The 7,500-nt window shown below is 41.6% G+C and overlaps 1 protein-coding gene and 1 long non-coding RNA gene across 7 annotated transcripts in view; one reads left to right on the forward strand and one right to left on the reverse strand.

Annotated features, from left to right (window-relative positions):
• Positions 1–5,776: 5,776 nt before the first annotated feature.
• LOC116693239 (uncharacterized) overlaps positions 5,777–7,500 on the reverse strand; it is an 8,042-nt gene continuing 6,318 nt past the window's right edge. The window contains exon 3 of the long non-coding RNA XR_004332876.1: positions 5,777–5,787. This is a non-coding gene — a long non-coding RNA (uncharacterized LOC116693239). The remainder of the gene's footprint in view (positions 5,788–7,500) is intronic.
• The window catches only part of atp2b3b (ATPase plasma membrane Ca2+ transporting 3b), a 56,374-nt gene continuing 54,934 nt past the window's right edge, over positions 6,061–7,500 (forward strand). For 2 of the 6 annotated variants that reach the window (XM_032522021.1, XM_032522015.1), the window contains exon 1: positions 6,061–6,718. The gene's annotated coding sequence lies outside the window, so the exon portion shown is untranslated. Of the gene's footprint in view, positions 6,727–7,500 lie in introns of all 6 variants that reach the window. The other 4 variants (XM_032522017.1, XM_032522018.1, XM_032522019.1 and 1 more) reach the window with 4 other exon arrangements.

A 7,500-nucleotide genomic window follows, 5' to 3' on the forward strand; every position in this document is an offset into this window, starting at 1 on the left:
TCAATATATACTGTATATACTGTATATGGTATGTATACATAATGTCCATTCATCCACCACATTTATATATAATACATATGTAATATATATTTATACTGTACATACTCTACTTCTACTCTCAAGATTCTACTTCTTTCCAGATTAGGTCTTTGTTCGGAGAAGGAGGTCATTGTTGTCTATATTTGTAGAAATAATAAAATAGATTAGTGCTCATCCACGTGAACGTATGTCAGATGTTTTTGTTAATGTTCCTCTGGGAGATGGTGGAAAACAGGTAAAGATAAAAGATAAAGATAAAATCAGCAACAAAGCTTTTCATCAAGATGTGTGTGTGTGTGTGTGTGTGTGTGTGTGTGTGTGTGTGTGTGTGTGTGTGTGCATGTCCTGATGGACAGGCAAGTTTGTGGTCCATCTCCTGTATTGATAGGATATCTATAATAAGTTCATCTGATTCATCTATAATACATTTCTCCTCTTTCTCCCACACTGGCTCACTGCATAACAACCTCGACGTAGCAAGTTGGGTAAGCCATGCATACGGATAAGGGGGGCTGGGGGGGGGGGGGGGCTAGTGTGTTGTTGTTGCGGGGCCTGCAAGAAATGAACGCTGATTATTATTTGTTCTTCAGCACCAGGGCGTGCTACTTTCAGCACAGCGGACAGCGCCTCTGGCCTCGGCTTTTTGGGGTCGTACAGAGAAGCGGAGGAAGAGTCTGCTGCTTCTAAACACTTTGGTCGACCCTGGGTTCATTCTCCCTGGTCTGCACGTCAGTGGAAGGACATTTTTCGGGATCATTTCCTAACATTCTGCGCGTGGCTAACACGCCAGACATCTCTCACTTTCCACTCTCTGTGTGTTGACGTTCTCAAACTCCGTTCACTTTCAGAAACAACAACAATCTTTGAGTAAGCGAGCTACATGCGAAGAATGGTGAGTTTCGAAGAAAATTTGGATCGTGCAACACGGCAGACCTGCTCGGTTCTTTCGGGGAACGATTATAAAGATTTACAGAGAATATTTTTATGGCATTGTTGTTTTTATGATTGTTGGGATTGCTGTGGACCAAGTACACCCGGTGAAACAATGTTAGGAGCAAATTATGTTTAACCTTGAATAACTCAATCTACCAAAATGCACCACAGAGCGCCACAGGAAGTCCTTCCTGCCTGTGGCCATCACACTTTATAACTCCTCCCTCTAAGTGTCTGACACGCAGACACTTAGAGAGGTTGAAACTGGACAATATTATCTGTATTATCTGTTTTGTGCAATAACACTGGTCTGACATGTGTGCAATTCTCAACTACTACAATTATTATTATTATTATTATTACTTTTCACCATTGCAATTCCTTAATTATGTTAATTATGTAAATAATGTATAATAACATTCCTTTAACTCAGTAAATACCGCACATATCCACACTCCTTATATTTCTTTATTTATATTTCTACTCTGATATTTCTACTATTTGTGCAACTGCAACACAGAGTTTCCCTTCGGGGATCAATAAAGTATTTCTGATTCTGATTCTGATATCCAGCTTGTTACAACAAGCTCACGTTACTGTATTATGTCAACAGTTGAACTTCATTTAATATTAGATGTGGCATTTTCTTTTGCAGGGTGAAAATGTTCCACCAAAACAAATTCCTTCCAGAGACTATGTTGCAGAGCCACAGGCGTGTCCGGAGCACAGCGCCGCTCAAGGTGATTGTTATTGGTTTAAAGAAATGCAAACAACCCGGAGCGTATTTTTCTCCTATGCTGGAATGTATGTGTGGTGTAGCCAGACCTTCCTACACAGTGCTGTGGAGATAGGTCTGGCAATGCGAGACTAATTCCCCCACACCTGTGAGCTGTGGAGCAGACAATTACTTCCCAAAGTGGGTACCCAATCCTCCAGTGCCCTAGAGTACGCTTCACGTTGTCCCGTTGGTGGGAAGCCAATGAGAATAGAATGATTCATTAGTTGTTTTTTGGCACTGTTGGTTCTTTCACATTTCAACCATGTCTGCCATTTCCCTGGATTTGAGCTAAAAAATGTACCAACAAAAAGATGAGGATGACTAAAAGAAAAGTAAAAGAAGACATTTTTAATTCCGAATGGACGGCTGAGCTGGCTTGTGAGTGGCTGATTTACAACCGCAGTACAGAACAAATGTACTGCATTGGCTGTCATGTGTACAGCTCAGAGCAAGCACAGTTAAATCCTTTTATAATTGGGACTGAAAACTTCAAATGAGAAGCAATTAAGGACCACAAGTCATCAAAAAAGCCTTTATGAGGCAAAAAAATTGGCTGGTAAAACGCCACTGTGGCAGGTGGATTTCCACCTGCCACAGTGGCTGAGGGCCCAAAAAGTAAACTTCAGGCCCTGGTCCCCAGGTATAGTAAATGTGCCGTTTTTGAACTGCACTTCACAGAGTTCCCTTGTCAAACAATGTGTCCAACAAGTTTGAGATCCAGTCAGTGGTACTAGAGTCACTGCACGTTCAAAGCATCCGTTTCTTTTAATGTCAATGTTACGGCTGTTTCTGCTTCCAGAAATAATGTAAAACTCATTTCCTCTTGTGTCCCAGAGGACTTGTCCCAGAACTACGACTCATAACAACCAATGGGAAGGCTTTTGTTAACTGGATACATGTTGTATCACAAATGTGTTCTTCAATCGACGTATAATGTTGTTGAATTTCACTATGATTTACTAGAAGTTAACATAAAGGCATAAAGTGGTGGACTCTCATGTGTGCTTCTTTATACTTCTACTCCACTGCATTTAAGAGGTAAATATTTTACTTTCTAAGTCATACAGACAGTTACTTTTTAATATTTTACATAAAGACTTATCATTAGAAAGATTAAACCGGTGGCTTTATGGAAGAGCAGTGTCCTAGTTTCAGATGTCTATGAGTTGTTAGCAGTTTCACCAAAGACACATTTCCCCTCTAAACCTTTTAGATTACTTCATTGGTCCAGGTCAAAAGAGATGTAATTATCTCAAAAAAAGTCTAAGAAAAAGTCTACAGTCTGAAATAATGAATGCAAATTTTTGTAACAGTTGTTATATTTGAATTTTTATATTCATATTTTTTATTTATAGTTTTTCCTCTCTAGACCCTTTAGACTTACTCTGGGGCCGTTTAAAGGGCCTTAACCCCCAGGTTGGGAAATACCGATCCACATAACTGTATACAAAGTTATAAAAACTAATGCTGCGTTCAAGTCGCAACCGGGCAAAGTCACGACAAACCCTTCTAGCTAACGTTAGCTAGCGGCTACCTTACGTTGATACTAGCGATTTTGTAGCCTGCGACATATTTTGGGCTTTATTTAATAAACGTATCCTGTAGTAGTACACTTTTGTATGTGTGTTGTTTTGATTACACTGTGCAGAATTACTTTATATTGCCTATTTGTGTCTATTTTTGTCTATTTCTCACCTGTAATAACCGGCGTCTGTACCGCATCACCAGGCGTAGGCATTGTTGTTTATGTGTGTGTGTGTGTGTGTGTGTGTGTGTGAGGTCAAAAACTGTTACTGGGAGTAGGCCTACAACGATCCGGTACGAGTTCATGTGTAGTAAGCTGCGGTTTGACTGGCGTTCCAGGACACTTTCACCGGTAGAAGGTTGTGAAAACACAGGTTACAGGTTGCCTGGAACGCAGCATAACGTCACCTCCTTCTCCACGTGCTGCTTTCACTTTAATGCATCCATAGCCTACTTTTTACAAGTAGGATTTTGGGTGAGGGATTTTAACGTATAAGTATTTTTACATGGTTTTAATTTTACTTAAGTACATGCTCGGTGTTCTTTCACCTTGTGTATGAAGATGACAAGTTTTAATTGGAGGTTATACAGTGTTTTATTACACACCTGCTGCACAGTGGGGCGCTCTGAATCATTTTACTGTAAGCTGTTTCCTCGCTGCTTTAAAAATGTGCGTTAATTCATTTCCTCAGTTTCAAGAGTAAGTTGTTGTTTTTGGAGCTACTTTGTACCGGCATTGATACTAAATACTGGGGGGGGTGGGGGGGGAGATCGATGCAGCATAGTATCGTGATATTTTCTGTGGCATTATTGTATCAATGCCAAATATCTATTTATTATATACGTGTTGGTCAGTTTTGGGGACTTGAATTGAAACTGGGTCAAAATTTGAAGTTGCAAAAAAAAGGTAATAAATTGCAATTTATTGCGGAATATTGCAATATGTAATAAATCACAGTAATATCGTATCGTAATAATATCGTAGTACCTACTAAATACCCTGTGGAGCTGTGAGCTTGAAAGTTTCATTTCATTCAGAGGTAGGGACAATATTCAATACTAACCGTCATCATAATTCATATTCATATCTTTAATATGAAGAAAAAAAAAAACAGGACATGCATTAAAAACCCACGTTTCCATCATATGTCATCATAATTAATTACATTCTCTCTCCCCTTTCATGCTTCAGCTGTCCTATGTAAAAAAGGGCCTAAAATGCCCAAACAATAATCAAAAAATGAAAGAAAAGCATAAATGTGTATATACATAAAACTTTATGATCAGTGCTTTACATTGAACGTCGTCTGGATCAACGCAAGTACATAATTGCCTGACATCTGGTGCCAGATGTCCCTCACCTCCAGCTCTCTGTGTGTTGTCATTCTCAAATATTTTAGCTTCGGGAAACAACAACAAACAAGCAGATACATACTATACTATACTATACTATACTATACTATACTATACTATACTGTACTATACTGTACTATACTGTACTATACTATACTAACTATAATGTACTATACATAAAAAACTATACTATCCTGTACTATACTATACTGTACTTACTGTACTACTTACTGTACTATACTCTATACTATACTATACTATACTGTACTATACTACTATACTGTACTATACTATACTATACTGTACTATACTATACGTACTATACTGTACTATATATACTATACTGTACTATACTGTACTATACTGTACTATACTATACTGTACTATACTGTACTATACTATACTATACTGTACTATACTATACTATACTGTACTATACTATACTGTACTATACTGTACTATACTGTACTATACTATACTGTACTGTACTATACTGTACTATACTATACTAAGATACTGTACATACTATACGTAACTGTACTATACTGTACTATACTATACTGTACTATACTATACTGTACTATACTGTACTATACTGTACTATACTATACTGTACTATACTATACTGTACTATACTGTACTATACTATACTATACTATACTATACTATACTATACTATACTATACTGTACTATACTATACTGTACTATGCTATACTGGCTCTTGGCGAGTTTTGATGAACGTGTGGATCGTGCAACAACGCAGGCCAGCTCGGTTCTTTCGGGGAATGATTGTAAAGACTAACAAACCAGAAACAACCCAGAGTGTTTTTTTTCCAGATGTTATCGAACACCCCTCCTCTATCTACATTATAAAAATCCCAGTCTTTCCAGATGTGTTGCCATTTATTTCAAATACAAAGAATGAAGAGGTTTAAACTCTCAAATAGGGCTGGGCGATATGGATAAAAAATCAAATATCGCAATATTTTTGACCAAATACCTCAATGTCGACACAGCAACAATATTGTAGTGTTGACTATTGGTCCTTTCACAAAATATTTACACAATGAGATTTTTGATAAATAATTAACAGTAATGTGGATAAAATGACTTAGTGGGTAAAATATATAGCTAATATCTACAACAGTACGACAGTCTGCTAAGGTCAGAAAATTACATCACTTTACTGTAATGGAGCCTTTAAAACCATAGGACACTTAACACTTATACCATATTACGATATTATGAAATCCAACATCTTGTTTTATGATGGCTCGAGATGGCTCGAGATACCAACCGATGGGCCTAATTCTATACAGAGATCGTACACTGCGGTGTGTCTGGTGTCGTCATCACGCTGCCGAGTAGGTGGGGGTTGACGTAGGCCTGTACAGCAGCCCCCACCGCCCCCACCCTTTCCCTCACCCGGTTTTTCTCGCGGATGCTGAGACCAAGCTCCTATGCGCGCGGGCTCTCGCAGCAGTGGCTCAACCCCTCCTCCTCCTCCAAAGATGTCGCATGAGCTTCTCCTCTCACCGCGGCTTCTCTTTTCTTTTTTTCTGTTCTTTTTCTCCCAGTGCCCTTAACAGTTAGCCTAATTCTGTCAAATTAGCAACTCTCGCCCTCGGGAGCAGCTAAGCTAGCCTTCGTCTAGTCGCACGGGCTTCCCCCCCCCCCCCCCCCCCCTCCCTACAACGGAGGTGTTTAAACCTTCTACCCGGCGCATCCTCTCTCTCTCTTTCTCTCTCTCTCTCTCCTCTCTCTCGTCTCTCTCCTCTCCTCATCTCGTCTCTCTCTCTCTCACGCGCTCTCTCTCTCTCTCTCTCTCGCTCCTCCATCGCCGCCGCAGAACTTCGCCGACAAACCGTCAGGTGACCGCGCGGAGCGGAATATTCATCAGCACCGTCGTCGTCTTTCATCCCTCCACTCCTTTCGGACTCCAGGCAACCGGAGCTGCCGCAGCCCCGGTCCCCCCTGTGCGCTCTCATCCGGTTTTGGGACATTCTCCGCTCCACGCACACGCAGATTAACGGGGATTCTGCCTCCCCGCTCACGCGCTGATGCTGATGTCCTTGAGCTCGGCCTGCACGGTGAGTCGGTGAGTCCGTGCGTGCCCGCGTGCGCGACTGTTATTTACCCCCTGGCGCCCGCGAGCGTCGTTTTTTATTAGAGAAGATGCGCTGTGATTCATGTCTAGCATATAGCATTGATGTTTGATTCACTGCAGAATGTACAACAGGCCCTGATGTGGTGTTTCTCATCACAGGCCTTACACAGCTATAATAAGAGCCTATACAGTAGGGCATACCATAATACCCTGCATGGCAAGCAGCGCTATGACATTATGAGGTTGTGTGTGTATGCGTCTGCGCGCGTGCACGTGCGGATGTGCTTGGGTTGAGCTAATGATACATATCCATCCATCCGTCCGTCCATTCGTGTCCTGTGTCAGTTGATGATGCGGTGCCGCTTGTTTTCCCGGGCGCCGGGGCGCTATGGATCAGGCTATAAGCTATTAGGTGTCAATTGCGTTGTTGGTCTCGGTTACGGCACGTCGCACCTGCAGCGCTGAGCTGCGGGGGTGTAGATTTGATCTGGTAATGATCTCTGGCACGAGGGACTTTCATAAGTCGTCCTGTCCAGGCTCGGTTTGAGTTGGGCAGAGCGGGCCGGCAGTGGTCGGGCCGGTAACCTTGCGGAGGGACACAGGCATGTGGGCGCACCATCAATCTCTTTCAACCTTGCATCTTTAGTGGGCCCACAGTGTAGTTTCTCGGCATTGATCAGGACCTCCTCTTGTTGCCATATATGTGATGAAGATGAGGATGAGGATGAGCAGAAGGATGAAGCTCAGGCACGTCTGAAGGTGACC

Source organism: Etheostoma spectabile, chromosome 7 (genome assembly GCF_008692095.1).
Source record: "Etheostoma spectabile isolate EspeVRDwgs_2016 chromosome 7, UIUC_Espe_1.0, whole genome shotgun sequence".
Classification (NCBI taxonomy): domain Eukaryota; kingdom Metazoa; phylum Chordata; class Actinopteri; order Perciformes; family Percidae; genus Etheostoma; species Etheostoma spectabile.